This window comes from Scleropages formosus, chromosome 6 (assembly GCF_900964775.1).
Source record: "Scleropages formosus chromosome 6, fSclFor1.1, whole genome shotgun sequence".
NCBI lineage: Eukaryota > Metazoa > Chordata > Actinopteri > Osteoglossiformes > Osteoglossidae > Scleropages > Scleropages formosus.
In genome coordinates, this window is record NC_041811.1 from 15,988,969 (window position 1) to 16,005,403 (window position 16,435).

The following is a 16,435-nucleotide window of genomic DNA, read 5'->3' on the forward strand; positions in this document are numbered from 1 at the left end:
TAAAATAAAATTGTTGTAAAATTTTACAGTTGTCATGATGACAATGCTGTTATCACTTAATGTATAGGAAACACCAAGACAAGAAATTGCTAAAAGACTGTGTCACTGTTATTTAATATTGTTTTTACACTTTTGTGTATTAATGTGATGGGAAGAATGTTTCAAACTAAATAAAAAGGATATTTTTATGTTTGCCTCCTCTAGTAACAAACCAGCTTCCACCTTCAGGATCATACGGTCAAAAATAGTTAGTTCCATGAAAATAAAATAATATGCATCATGAAGTGTAAACAATTATTTAAATTTCAAGAAGCAGGTAGTACTTTTAAATATCAAATAGTCTCTTCCCATTTAGAAATCGCTATAAATGTAATTTATGCATCATATATTTTTTTACTTGAATCCTTTCAGAGGCATTATTTCTTCATAATGGACAGATTAACAAAGGTTCTAAATTATTAAGGAAAGCATTGATGCTAATCCTTTGAACTGTTCATGGTTCTTCAAAATGTCAGTGTTGGTTTATTCAAGGTTCTGCCTATTTCTAAACACACGAACATTTCCCCAAGTGCTGTACTCACATTTTGTTTTGAATTTCTTATTTGTTTACTTTTCAGATTTTTCATGCATCAGGCAAAAAATTGCACACGTGCCACATCAGAGTGGACGTTAGCGTCACCTCACTTTTCCTTGAAATGACGGCAAGACCAATAGTTACAGGACATTCTAAGAGCAGAGTAAGATACCTCCCCTCCTAGAGCAGTGAAACCCAGGTTAGACAGCAACATTAGTCATTAACTATGAGTCATTATTCTTTCATATTAGGACAGTGTGTGTTGGCAAAAAGAAGCTAAAACACACAAATGTTGTGTATGGATATAGACTGAATGCACTTTGTACAGAATGGACTCAACCCCTGGAAGAAATATGGATATCTGTGTGTCCAGGCTAAGGAAGAGGGAAAGGTGCATTAAAAAGAGAAACCATGGAAACATGTCCTCAGTGGAAGGTAAGCCAGGAAATGATGGGAAACAGCATTGTACTTTCTCATTTACTCTAATTTAAGTGTCTTCTTTGTATTTTACTTGTCATGAACATTCAAAGAGGGCTTAAAATATTTCTGCCCATGTTAAGCTCTAGCTGGTACTTCAGTGAAATGCTTCTTCTTGTGATAGGCCTGTATTTTAGTGTACAGGTTACCATGGCAACTAAACTTGCATAACCATGAGACTGAAGCACAGAGCGAACACAGTGCTCTCATATACCTTCCCCCTGAAGCATCAACACAGAGCTCAAATGATCTGCATGCCATATACAGGTATATGTTTGTTATTATTTCAGTACGAAGCCAGTTCACAGTTATCCATATAAGCAGCTGTATATTTTACTGAAGTGTTTTAGGTACCTTTCCTCAAAGGTAACGGCGCAGGACGCATCTTGTCCTAGACATCAAGTCTACAAGTCCTTCATCACCATGGTACTTCACCATCACGCTACCTTTAATCAGAGAAAAAAATGAACTGCTTTATCTGGAGAAAGGTTAAATATATCATTGTATAAAAGCAGCTGTTTAGTCCACTCCTTATTCAAGTGCTTCAGTCTCTTTAGAACATTACGTGAAGCGAAAAAAAGTGATGCTGCTGAAATGATGGAAATAAATTAGCTGTCTGGTGTGTGAGGAAGGCACATTTTTGCTACCCTTTGTATCCCAAACAGAATAACATCAGTAACCACAATAAAAAAGACAACTGTTTATAATCACTAGGAGTGGGTATATAAACAGGACTATGTTTAATAACAATAGATGTGGACTGAAACGGTCGAATAGTGCTGACTGCAATGGAAATGTGTTCTCTATCACCCTGTGACAGCAGAGACAGCTACCTTGGTCAATAATTTCCCATTGTTTGTATGAAGTAATGATTCTCTGTCACACATTTTGAGCAAACATAAACATACCAGCATAATTTATTTTTAAATTTGTTCACTCACAGAGAACCTTCTTAAAACTGAGCCACAGTTCTTTTGTTAAATGCATTCAGTACTGTCACAATTAAATTGTTATTTCTAATCCTAAATAATGGTCATCAGACAACATATTTCCTTGAAAATCCGAAGACCTTCTTAATAAACCTACGTTACCCAACTATTACTGAAAAGATCTCAGAACGTGTTCATTTTAATTAAATGTAGATATTCATTACAGACAAATGCTCTTTTAAGTTCTGTAGCACCTGCAAAGTCTGCACTTTTCTGATAGAAAGGTAAACTGCTTACTTGTTTAAACTGTTAAAATGCATTGCTTCTCAGTGGGGTCCAGATGTCAGATGCAACCCACGTATAATATCTAATTCTCTGTCCTGGTTCTTTTCTCCTTTGCTTTGTCATGCATTTCATTTTAATGAGCCACAAGCCCAATTATAGTAAGAGTTAGAAAAGCACAAAGAAAAAGACACACTTTTGCTGAAATCAAAACAATAAAAATTCATTTAAACTCGTTGACTTCAAAGCATTTTGATATCATATCATGGATATGGGCCAACCCCCAAACATATTTCTAGGCAATTTGGATAAAATGTGCACCTGTACTGTAGCTTTTCCCCCACAAACAGTTAATTTATTAGTTTTAAAACTCTTTATCCATAAACAAGGCAACAGGTTGTTTGGCGGTTGCAGCAGCTGCTTTTGGACCTGAAGGGCCCATGTTTATTTCTTGCTTGCTGCTGTAGTGCTCTAGAGCAAGGTTCTTACCCCAATTTTCCGTCGTAAAAATTACCCAGCTGTGTAAATGAGCAAAGCATTGTAAGCAGCATTGGAGAAAAGTGTCACCAAAGCGAATAAATGTAAGTATTCAGGACTTTACCAAAAAGGATGAGGTGCCAAGTTTCATTCCCTGAAGAAATTTCTTTGAAGGCACTTTGATTATGCACAAGTCTGAAGTACACAAACACTGCCTGAAACCACTTGCCCTGAGGCGAGCCAGAGCCTAACCTGGCAACACAGGACACAAGACTGGAGGGGGGGGGGGGGGGGGGGGGGACACATCCAGGACGGGACACTAGTCCTTCACAGGACACCCCAAGCAGGACCCGAACCCTAGACCCATCAGAGAACAGGACCTGGTCAAACCCACTGCACCATCGCATCCCTCCTAACGCTGAACTATTTATAAATAAATAAAACAGCTGATTTTTTGACATTTACAAATTCTAAGTGTTTAGCCCCATCAAGAGTTTATAGTTTATGGAGATCTACTGGCAGTTAATGAGAAAGTGGGTCCGAACAATTACTTTCACTGTGTCCTCAAAGTGACCTTAGAATGGTTCAGATAATAAATGTGATGATAATAAATCACAGTAAATGTTAGTACAACACTTTAAGTCCTGGCCAAGGGGGAACAAAGTTTCATTTGGAAGATTCTATCTCCCAGATCCCCATAAATTAAAGGTGTTCAAACACTTTGATTTTAACCAGCTAATAAAGTCATCTTAAATCCTTCAACAGCAAGAGCACCGATTTCAGCTGGATTGTCTTCAGCTCTTCAGAATGAGATTCACCGCCTAACCCTCAGACGTACGCCTGAGGCCTTTGGAATAACATCAGGCGCAGAAGCTTCAAGTTCAGGTCTAACCAGTCTTCTGGGGAGCTGGTTGTTGGGTGGTTTGAGAGGAAATCTTTATCAAGTGTGGTTTAATTAGACTTAAGAGGAGCGTGTTTCAACCTACTCGTAAACACATCTATTATGTAAAATTTTTATTTTATTGCTGTTTTATATCAGGAGGTGATGGATAGCGTTTGCCATTGTCACATTCACATTTACTACATACTGTATGTAATCTTCCTGAGAATACACTATGAAAATCGTGGAAAAAAACTCCAGCAACAATAATAACAAGGTTTCCTGAGGGAATGTTAAATTCCAGCACTCTTTCTCACCAGATGCTTTCTCACCAAAAGCAGCTTGTATGCAAACTGTCATTAACCCATTGAGGACTAGAAGAAAAGAAAAATCTAACTTTTTATTCTACCCATGTGAATGAAAACAATTGTTGCCTTTCTGTTTCACGTGTTTATGTGTTGCAGAGACAGAGCGATATCTTTGTTTTTTCTGCAAAATCAGTAAGTACAACCTGAGGAGGATCGCTCGTTTCATGTGGTGTCGTTGGGATGAAGGGGAAAGCAAACCGGGAGACACGTGTCCTCCAGCGCCAACCGTCGACCGCTGCACCAAAAAATCGAAAAAGTGCCTCCTCCAGGAAAGAAGCTGTTTGGAGGGCAGAGCTGAGCGCAAGGCTTCAACGTGCAGACCAGCTGACTCCGCCCTCCAAGCGCCAAGTCAAACACAAGGCCCCAGCACCAAGACCGAAAAAAATCCCCCGACCTGGCTCGGACGGGAGACAGTGCCTCTCACATAAGCACGGGCCCCTTCGGTGCACAGCGGCGGGCCTCTTTAAAACAACACCAGCGGCCAGGTCACACCATGCCAGCCCAAGTGTTATTCCAGCTAGGTAAATACAGAGTCTTCAAGTAACAGTAATGAATGGCACATATTAACAAGCAGAAATGGAATTATTTTGTTGTAGTTCAACGGGGGTGCGCCGTATAAGGCTCTGGGGGGTCAAGGGATTGAAAGCATGCTTTTTAAACCCCTGCAGCTGTCCCCGTATTCAATGTAGTTAAGTCTGTTATTGTTATAATACTTCTTAAAAGGCCAGGATGGAGCAGATGGAGTCAGCGCCCTTATCGGAGAGCAAAGTGCCCTTATCTGTAAGTAAGCAAAGTGTTTTTATCAGTAAGCACAGAGGCCAGGGTCTGTAAAATGTTAACTAAGATTAAAAGGGGATTAAAAGTTGATTTTATTTAATGTTTTCCTGTGTTCTCATGCTTGAAGAAACTTTAGAAATTTAAGAAATTGTAAGAAATATGTTGAGGAAATTTCTGTATTTATGTATATAGCGTTTTGGTGAGCGGTGGACTGGATGACACACGAAAGGGAGTCTAAAGTTCAGCTAAAGGCACCAGCCCCGTCAACGAAAAACAAATGATAATTTGAACACTTACGTCAATTCATGGTAAATGGGATAAAATGCTTGCATGTTCCGAATGTCAGTTGTCCTATTAGAGGTTTACGGGGAAGCCTTCCAAATCTGGTGGCTACATTTCCTGCGCTAAAAGAGTTGCAAGGCACATTCCTACAAACCCACTCACCCCTTAATGGAAGAAAAAACTGGTACAATAGCTTGTGAAAATATACCTTTTTTCGTACAGCAACGATTCAGTACAAACAGCATTTTGGCCTGCTAAACATCCTTCTTGTAATATCGACAAAGACGCAACAGACAGTACAACCTCACATTCATCTTCTCAGTCTCAAATAGGTGATTTCAAACAATACAGTTAACTTCTCGGTTGTGGGCTTTAAGGAATCATTCCACTCAACAACAAAAATGTAGACGTGGAATAAACACTGATGAGAACACTTAAGAAAATTAAAGAACAAAATTAATTAAGAGTTGAAAAGTTCATGCTTTGTATAAAGCAGCGTGAAACTATTACTTCCAAAGTCCTGTCATGCTGAAACTCTCGACAATCAGTTAATGTAAATCTAATACTACAACTGAAACAGCACATTGAGTACTAATGTTATTACTAATAATTCATTTAGCTGACACATCTCACAGAGTTGCGTTACCCTGCAATTATTTACCCATTAATACAGCAGAGTCATTTTTACTTGAGCAACTCAGGGTATGAACCTTGATCAAGGGTATGAAACATACAGCAAGGTATGAAACATTTGCGACATTTACATATTTAGCTTATGCTTTCCTTCAGAGCAATACACACACACACACACACACACACAACGTTTTACCAAATTACACAGCTGAGTAATTTTTACTGGAGCAAGCTAGGGGTAGTACTTCCTCAAAGGTACAACAAGTGGTGACATTTGATCCTGTGTCCTTCAAGGGGAAAGTAGCAGCTCAAGCCATTAAACTATGTGCTGCCTCTACACCGTACCTCTAAAGGCATGGTATCTGTGTGTTTTTCACAGTGAAATGCATAGGCAGTGATCTCGTGAACATTATTTCTTTATATTATAACCATCCATTGCTTGGGGTTGATTTCAAGCCAACTGTAACCCTCCACTACTGATAAAGAATGAACGAATGAAAATATAACATTACAAGACAAGCTAGAAATAAAACAAAAATATGTTATTAATGTAGCATAATGTTTTGATGTCATTATTCTCATGCATGAAATACCTTTTACTCTTATTTTAATACATTTAGTTAACATATTTTTTGGGGGGGGATTTTGCCCATCAGGTGATTTTATGAAACAAGTTAATCCTGTTATTTTAGAAATTGGTGTACTGGTGTCTGTAACGCTGTAATTAAAGCCATTTTGAGCCTGCTGGAGGAGTTCAGATGCAAGGTGATACAAGTTTCTGCCCTTCACTGGGAGCCTTTTTTCAGCAAGGCAGTTACACTACAGATAGGTAAGAACAAGCATTATCACACAAAAAGGGTGCAAGTTTGACACAGAAACCAAAAATATAGACCCATCCCTTACCTACGGGGATTCATTTGTTTCATGAAAACACCCAGTTAGATCCGTTCTTGTTTTTGGTGGGTTGTTTTGCCATTTTTTTCTGTTAAAAAACAAATATAATTGGTTTCCGGGCAAAAAAACGTCACTTAGATTCAAAAATGTGCAAAACCAAAACATATAGTATTTTTATAAGTGACAGTATTAACATCTGCCTGTTTTATAATACACACACACATTTTCAGAACCGCTTGTCCCGTACGGGGTCACGGGGAACCGGAGCCTACCCGGCAACACAGGGCGTAAGGCCTGAGGGGGAAGGGGACACACCCAGGACGGGACGCCAGTCCATCGCAAGGTACCCCAAGCGGGACTCGAACCCCAGACCCACCGGACAGCAGGACTGTGGTCCAACCCACTGCGCCACCGCACCCCCTGTATTGTTTTATAATATTTGTCACAAAATTATTGAATCATATCACTTGTATCCTGCTGTGTTTTGATTTTCCAGACTCAAGGAATTTGGTTACATATTAGCAACCTTGCCTTGAAACCTTAGCTTTCTGAAAATTGTAACATGCTGGAAAGAGTTCTTTAATGTACTTTAATTTATTGCTGTAGTGTAATGCTTTACCTTATGTTTATATCCATCTATCCATTTTGAAAAACTAATCTCCTTTCCTCTAAGTTTTGTCCTTCATTTCTCATTAAAGCCTCTAACTTACTGAATGCAATCTGATGATTCACTGTTGATTTTGTTCAGTGAGGTCACGTTCAACAGTCCTGCCCTGGTACACAGTTCTAGTTTACTGGAACAGGCAGTTAATATCCAGTGGTAAATACCGGTGACTGGAGAATAGATGAATAAGCGAGAGGTGCGTAAGCTGAAAACATGAATAACCCTACGTTGCACCACCCATGCTGTGTCTAAGCTTCTCCTGGAATTAACCCCAGGATATGCAGTTTTTTGTGTCCTCGCCTCTCCACTCCACGGTCACCAGGGGCAACAGCTCTTTAATTATCGCACCTTCGTATACTTGTTTTCATTCAGAGTTCAGCAATATCTCCACCTCCCACCAAATACAGCCTCAGACAATTGAGATGCAGAACTGTGAATTCCAATGAGTGATTGCACAAGAACAAGTCTCGAGCTAAAGACTTGCATCGCGCAAATGGTGCAAGGGCTGGCTGCAGCGTGAACTTTGACGGGCTGTTGCTCTTTTGCCGCACATTTCTGGCTTGAAGTCAGCCCGGAGTGGTAAACAACTCCGGTAGAACTTCTGCACTCTACGGGCCTGGACCTGCAAATTTTTTGTGTCAATAATATTAAAGAAATTTCCTTGCACTGCATCCCACACCCTAATCGGGGAGCCTGGGTTCGCGCTCTGAGAACAAACGTCCCAGGAATTGCTGTAACTTGCGTCCTTGTAAACAATTCAGATTAAACGAATCTTCAGACTCACAAATGTTTACTATGACTCAAACCAGCTGTGCTGCTAGCTGTTTTTTGGATCTTGACATGAAAGTATGCGCTCTCACGGGGCACTGCAGAGGGTCTGAGGCTTTCCGGTTAGAGCGTTTGCCATCAGAACACAAGGTTGTGGTTTCCATCCACGACTGAGTCATACCTGTGAACATGAATTCAACGAGCCTAGCAAAAGGGCTATTTGTACATTCCAGTTAAATGCACATGGCATGCGTATATCTGCTCATACAGGGCTCTGGATTTGGGAGTGTGTTTGCATGTCTCCCCATGGAATTTGCGTATTCTGCACGACTTCACCTAGATCTCCTCTGCAGCCATTTCTTTCAGCTGAACCTGTGAATCTAAACTGCCCCTACAGTGCATACATGTGTACATGTATTCCCAGTGTTGGACAGGTGTCCCATCCAGAGTGTATCCAGACCAAGAACACAGAAATAAATACAGGTTGAACTGAACTGGTGTGAACAGAACAAAATGAACAGTAAAAGCTGTTAGTGTGGGATTCATATCAGTAGAGATGTTTGCCGCCTGGTTTCGGCATTACCTGTTTGATGGACACTTTCTACTACGCTGTATAATAAAGACTGTAGAGCATTTTTAATTCAAAGCTTGAACGAAGACTAGTATCTGATGAATCCAGTTATGTGCCATGGATTTCAATCCTCTTTTGTAGGGTTGGCTGGAAAAGCATGCATAGCATTTTCAATATTTTTCTGAGGAACGTGAATATGAAAAACTTTCTAGAACGCGTTTGAACATTTCCAACATCAGCCCTTCTGCTGCTCACGTATGCAGCTATGAACAATGCATGTAAGGTGTTTCAAGTTATATCTCCCAGTAAATGTATAAATAATTCTCCATCGGGGCTCATTACTTTAGCCAATAATAGCTGAAAATAAGACACCGTTAACTATTCTCCCGCAAAGGTCTGATAATGATCCGGTTCCCTGTTTTTATGAATCGAGAGTGACAGAAAGAGTCCTTGACAATCCTCATCAAAAGAATGTCAGATGTCGGAAAAAAGCATTTTTAAATGCTGAAGAAAGACCCGACTGTCTTCTTGTATCTAAAAATAGCCATCTCATTAGACTGAGAGCAACTATATAAGGTCTTTCTGAAACACATTACTCCAAGGGCTTAAAACAACATCCCCCACCCACTCAGTTTTAACAGTGTGACTTATGTGTGGTCAGTAGGGTGTGTGTATGGTTTGGAAAGTGTTCAGATTCTCTGAAGCATGTCTTCTTAATTAATTCTTCCGTTGCTTTTCCAATGATTGTACAAAGCTGCACAGAAAAACTATTTTCATGTGTAAATGAAGGAAATGTGATGTCAGCATGCTATTCTGGTGTCATTGCGAAATTTTAATATGAGCGTGATTCAAGAATGTAAAACGCATGGCCCAAACACACAAAAGAAGACATGAGAGACGGAGTCCAAGTTCACACGTTTCAGAACCGCCTAAGGCACTTTGTCTAGTTTTGTGCGTCACACACAGTTTGCTATATTTCTGTTCATAAGAACGGCAGTAAAATAAATTATGATCTAAATAGGATCATTAATGCGTAAACGTCTTTCCTCTCTGAAACACAACTTGCATAACACACATTCTGATTTTTCAATGCAGTCTCCCTCCAGATACATTTTTGTGGTCATGAACTCAGCTGTTCCACTTTCTTCGGTTTATAATTGAGGCCATACAGCATGATGGTTGCTTTAAGATCCAAGTCAAACAAGAGCACACATGAAAAGGGATTCTAACAGCAATGGTGAAGACAACTGTACAATTTCAAGAGTATGTTAAGAAAAACAGTCTAATAATCTCAGTCCGCAGAATCTACAGGTCAGCTGTAAACAGCAGAGTTTAAGGGCCCTTTCTAAACTATGCCTCCATGAACATTCGTACAATACTAAATAACATATTGTGGTGCGCGACGCTCTGGGTTTGGATGGGGCGAAGAAGGACGCAGAGGCAGCGTTTATAATGAACGTTTTATTAGAACACCGGCACCAGGGAAATAATGCTCTCGGTCCGAGGACCTCGCTTCCTCTAGGACCGGCACCTCAAGGCAGTCTTCCGAGCCTGCTTAGCGCCCCCAGGATTTCTTCTTTTTTTCACACACTGCCAAACACAGTCACTCAGTTAGTTTCCCTATAAATCACCCTAGTGGTTGAACCCTCTATTAATTTTTACCCACAATTCAACTATTTGCAATAAACAAATCTTCCCGCCCAAACGCACAGTAACGAGGGTCGTTACAATATCTCAAAAGCAGCGAGAACGCTGTGATGGCCACAGTCTTCACCATTAATTTGTTATTAATAGACTACCAATACTGCAGAAAATTCTTAGCGCAGGACTTCATTATAAGTGCACAGTTCAAGGGCACTATAGCTGTGGTCACAGCTGGATTAACACCAAAACCCAGCCCACGGCTGGAAACATCAAATACACGCTACGAGGGAAAATACACGAGGAAAACAATGCGGTTGTTTGAACACTGATCGCAATACTGCCAGCAAGATCTGAACATAACAAAGACAAACATTGCAGAAGGTGCTGGATTTAGGCTTCAGTCTCCTTAAAGGCATTAGTTCAAATTCTACTGCTGCTGCTTCAAGTTGTGAACGCAGTAAAAAGAAAAAAGGTTACATAAATGATACTGAGATGAACTATTTGAGAGTATAGTCATAATAAAGGCACCGATCCCACTTATCTATAGAGGTGTGCTCTCCAATACTGCATAACCTAGTGACCTCAAGCATGTGAGGCAATATAAGTATAATATATAAATATGTAATATATGATGTATATAAGTCGACAATGTGATCACATGAGCACAACAGGTAAAGACAAGCCAGTTCTCAACACCTCAAGCAGGGTTTGACCCTGCAGGGAAACCTTACTGGGTTTCAAATCCAACACCTTAACCACTGGGCCATGGTAGAAAATCACCAGCAGTGCTCTGCATGTGTCAGTTACATAGAAAATTTGCCTATACAATGAGGCCTGTTTGGAGGGGTGCGGTGGCACAGCGGGTTTGGCCGGGTCCCGCTCTCTGGGGGATCTGGGGCTCGAGTCCTGCTTGGGGTACCTTGTGACAGACTGGTGTCCTGTCCTGGGTGTGTCGCCTCCCCCTCCAGCCCTGTGCCCTGCGCCCTGTGTTGTCGGGCTAGGCTCCGGTTTGCCGCGACCCCACTTAAGACAAATAGCTTCACCAAGTGAGGGGGTGCAGGGAGTTCATATGTTTTGAATACTGGCCAACAATTAAGAGCATTATCACAATAAAAATTAATTAAATTGCCGTACTTCCAGTGTCGTTTGTTCAGCCTCTTGAAACGTTTTATTGGATTAATTGTATCTGTATATATTGTGTCCTATAGTGCATGTAAAGTGGGGAGTGCACACAGTTTAGTCATTGATGTCGTGCCCCACAGGATCACTTGCCACAGTACATGAAAGCCAAAAATGTGAACTACATTAGTATAAAACACATTATGAACTCGTGATTTATCATTCTGTCAGGAAAACACACACACACATTTTCAGAACCGCTTGTCCCATACAGGGTCACGGGGAACCGGAGCCTACCCAGTAACACAGGGCGTAAGGCCGGAAGGGGAGGGGACACACACCCAGGACGGGACGCCAGTCCGTCGCAAGGTACCCCAAGCGGGACTCGAACCCCAGACCCACCGGAGAGCAGGACTGAGGCCCAACCCACTGCACCACCGCACCCCCCTTTGTCAGGAAAACACTTCTTCATTTTTGTCTTCTCAACATTTTGGCAGTAACTATTTAGGGTAACGCGATAATTATGATATTTGGGACAATAGAACACTTTGACATTAACTGACAATTATTTTCTTTTAAAAATATTATTTTTTTTACTTGCAAAGACATTCTTGTCATACAGTACATTCACGCAATGATTAAATTTTGCGTGGAAGCAGTGAGATGATGAAAGTGAAGACTGCTTGGGTGAAAAATTTGTCTTTAATAAAATGCTCATTCTGTCACAATACAGACATAGCTGCACTAAATTAATTTTTGTTTAGTCAAAAGTTCACTCCGCCAAGTACATTAACATCAGTCATATTGCTTCTATTTCTTATATCAAGAATTATTTCCCAAAAGCCACAAAAGCCTTCACATATCAGTTAGAATACAGAAGCCAATGATATAATAAAGAAACCAGTTTTTGGTAATTAAATGAATATATCAGGCCAAACCAGCAGTACAATGACATGAACACAAGGTTTGTTTGTGAGTGAATCATTGGCACAGAAAAAAACATCGGTGTCACAACAGCCCTACTCTCATTTTTGACTGCGGAAATAGTCCATCTGAGACAGTGGTTGACCTTAACAGCAGATGTGAAATACATTTCAGGTTTGTTAGTCTTGTGTGAGCAAAGCTCTCCTGGGCTATCGCTGAGCTTGACAGCCTTTGATGGCACTTCATCAGTTCATCGCTTCATTCATTTATTTGCTACTGTCTGGTCTCCGCAGCCCATTAGTCACAGATGTCACCAGGAAACATGCCAGCATGCCATGCCAGCACACTTGCAATAGATAAATGGCATCATGCACTCACACCAAAAATAATTATTCCAGGTATTCATAATGATTTCCCTGTATTGTTTTGTTCATATATTCACATTCAGGAAGCCTTTGTTGGAATTGAGACGTAAGATTAATTTTATGATATTTCTCTAAGTTACACATTATTATATAATAAAAAATACAAGTGCTGAGTTAGTTAATGTTTAAAGAGAAAAGTCTAAAGTACTTTTTTCTCTTAACGTTTTTTTTTTTTGACGTATTCTTTATGAAACAAAGTCTGTGATTTAGGGATTAATGTTAGATAAACAAAGGGCACCATTTGAAATCAATCATAATATAATTATAGCATGAGACATTTTTGAAGTTGTGGTGTCATACAATTTGGGAGAGGAATTTTGTAACTGGAAGAACTAAATGATGTCCTTTCCACAGTTAGTTGTCACTGTGGCTCTTCATGGGAGAGCTGTCCATTCTGAGAGGATTATAACAAATGAAGACTTGACAAAATCACTGCACCTCCTTAATTTTTTTAATGAAATTACTCCATAGTCCAGAGTCTGCTAACAGAAACATTTGCTTTAACAGAACACATAATTCAGCATAACTGGGAATACATAAAGCAATTTAAGGAGCATGCCATTAGATTTTCCCCTGATGAACAGTTTATTAATTAAATTTTGTGTCTTATTGTTTCTGTTACTCTGAGAATCCTGATGAATGAAACACGAGGGCTGGGAAAATTCCTAGTGGAATCCATTCCAGTTTCTCGAGCAGCAAGATGTGGTTTACAAAGGAGTTCAGGCAGGGGGACGCATAACATTTTTGGATTAAATCGCTGTCTGGAATGATTCGACAGGAAGCAAACATTTAAAATTTGCTTAGTTTCCCAAACAGATGTTAGCAATCAGTGTTTATTCCTCCAGCCCCCAAACGTCCGAATTGTCTCCCGAGGAAAGGCAGAATGACTGATTGTGCTGTGCCGTCTCCACAAACGCGCCCGTGGTTGTATCAATCACACTCTTTGTGACAGCCGTCTAGGCCGAATGTCATGGAACCGCACTGTGTAAAATAAAACCTCCAAGATTTCCAAACAAACGTAATGAAAAACTAAGCTTTCAAGAAACTGGATTGTTGGAGGCTCTAGCTAATTTAGCTTCTTACAAAGAATATGCGCAAAACAACATTTCCTCATATTATGGGGTGAAAAGCGTCATTGTTAGGGGATATTTCTTACCACGTAAAAGAACTGAAATATTTAGGCGGTGTTGTGTTGCGTCCTACGGGGTGGTTTACCTGGGACTGACCTGAGAATTTTGCTTACTGTTCAAACTGGAGACCATTTCAATTAATAATGAGGTTTGAAGACATTTTCCTTTTTAATCACAACTATCGCAGGCTATTTCACTGGAATAATCAATCAACACAATTTGGGAAAAGAACTGTTATGTAACTTGCATAGAGTTGTGCAGAGGCTTACGTTTAAGAGAATTATGATTCCTCTTCGTTCCATTTTGTAAAGGGGCTTCAGCGTCATTTACATTTATTATGCAAAATCATGCAGCAAATTTCTCTTCACCTTGGCAGAGTAGAAAAGGAGAACAACAAACTTCACACAACAGTTACACTGTGAATAAGAGAAAGCTGTTTTTTTTAAGTTTAATACACATACAAAGCAGAATTCCATCTTACAATATTTTTTCTCATTATGTACCTCACTGTCACTATGGAATTGTAGGAATGCACAGCCCATTACATAATGCTAACTTTTTTTAATGTAATTAAATGGGCATTTTGTTCATTATTTTGCTTCCAGCTGAATACAGTGGAATCGACAGTTTGAAGAAGCTCCCAGTGGGCATTTCAGCATCATCAATCCTGCTGTTTACTTTTTATAGCACCAAGGATTTGTGGGGAAGTGAGGATTAAAACATGGGCAAGATGTACCCTGTTTTAATGTAATATCACACAGAAGGAATGTTGTTTTAAGAATTTCAACACGCAAGCTGAAAGGAGACTTCTACAAATACATTCTGTGTGTTGAAAATGAGTACTAATAATTGTCAAATTACCTAGATTTTACATTCAACACACTTTGAGTATAAATGAAGACAAATTTGATAAAATTTAAAGGATGAGCATTCCAGAAAACTCAGAACCTGATCAAAAGGCATCTAATATAACTTAATATCTGAATTACATATTAGAAATGTAGAAAACAAAAGAAAGAAAGAAAGATTTAGTCAAGCAGCCTAAGTTTTAACTGCATCTTAGAAAAAATATATGTTTTGGAAAACATTTCTTGCGTCCTTTCATCACGGAGAGCACAGCAGTTTACAATCACATTCGAAATAATTGCAATCCAAGAGAAATAACAAAAAGCTTAAGTTAATTAGCATATGTTATGGACAGATGCTGGAAATGAGTTGAAAAAGTTATCTCTATTTGTAGAGACCAAAGGAGACCAAAGATAATCTCAGCAGAAGACAGCAGTCTGCCTGAACGCAACTTATTCACTATGTAAAAAAGACATAATGAATGACACATTATAATGTGTAAATTATGTGTTTGGTACTGAGGAATTCAGCTTTTACATGTAAAGTGCAGACCACTGCATTTATACTATTTCAGAGTTAATTTTTTTTTGTTCCACATTAAAAAAATACAACCCCCCACCCATTCTGGCAAATGGTTCATCGGGACAAAATGAGCACCGGGTGTGGCCAATTATTCAAGCAAGCAGTACGGTGAAAGTGGGACCCAGTAAGAAGAAAGGGAGAGAGGATGACTGCTGAATTTGGGTGATGGTATCGCAAACCTGTGTTTTGAAGTGTGGTGTCTTGGGTGTCGTGATTTGGTCTGAGTTTGAGTGACCTAATTTAAAGTTGTCTTTATTGATAATTTATTGGTGATTTATTCCTATGCTTCAGTGGTTGTTGTAGTTTTGTTCTTTTCTTCAGCTGTGAAGCATTATTTTTTCATTTTATTTTAGTCTGGCTGAATGATTTTGATCGGTTGTTTCATTTGTAATTGTGAGGAAGAATAATAAAAAGATGTGCAAATCCAAGGGGGGCGTGATGGTGTGGTGGCGCAGTGGGTTTGGCCAGGTTCGGCTCTCTGGAGCCTCGGGTTTGAGTCCTGCTTGGGGTGCCTTGTGGCGGACTGGCATGTGTCTCCTCCTCCTCGAGCCCTCCACCCTGTGTTGCCGGGTTAGGCTCCGGTTCGCCGCGACCCCGCTTGGGACAAGCAGTTTCAGACAGTGTGTGTGTGTGTGTGTGTGTGTGTGTGTGTGTGTGTGCTGCAAATCTAGAAGGCATGCCCATGGGTGCTACACACCTCTTTGAGGTTCTTCCTACTCTTTGGTGGAAGAAGTTTTTTGGTCCCCATCAGAAGCTGTTGTCAACCTTAATACAAAAAATGTAATTATTTCCAAATAATTTCCAGTGGGAGCAACATAGCTTAATCTATATAACATGCCATTAAAATATGACATTTTAGTGGTTCCTAAATGCATGTTTTTAAATACCTGTTTACTAGAGTACTCTTCAGAATCTTGGAAGTCCAAGTGGTCTATGAGGCAAAAGATTTTGTCATGTATAGTTTATAGGAGCTGCATTAAAAGTAGTCAATAAGCCAAGTGTGTTTTACATACGCTAGTGGATGACTGAGGGGATTGACTAAAAGTGGATGAGTGAGGGGGATGACTAAAAGTGGATGGTCCACTGTATTAGCTGTCCTCTTACAATCTGCCTCTTACAGTCTGCAGAGACCCATTAGACCTCCAGGATTGGTCATCTGAAGTGTTTTTTAATAATCACCATTGAGATT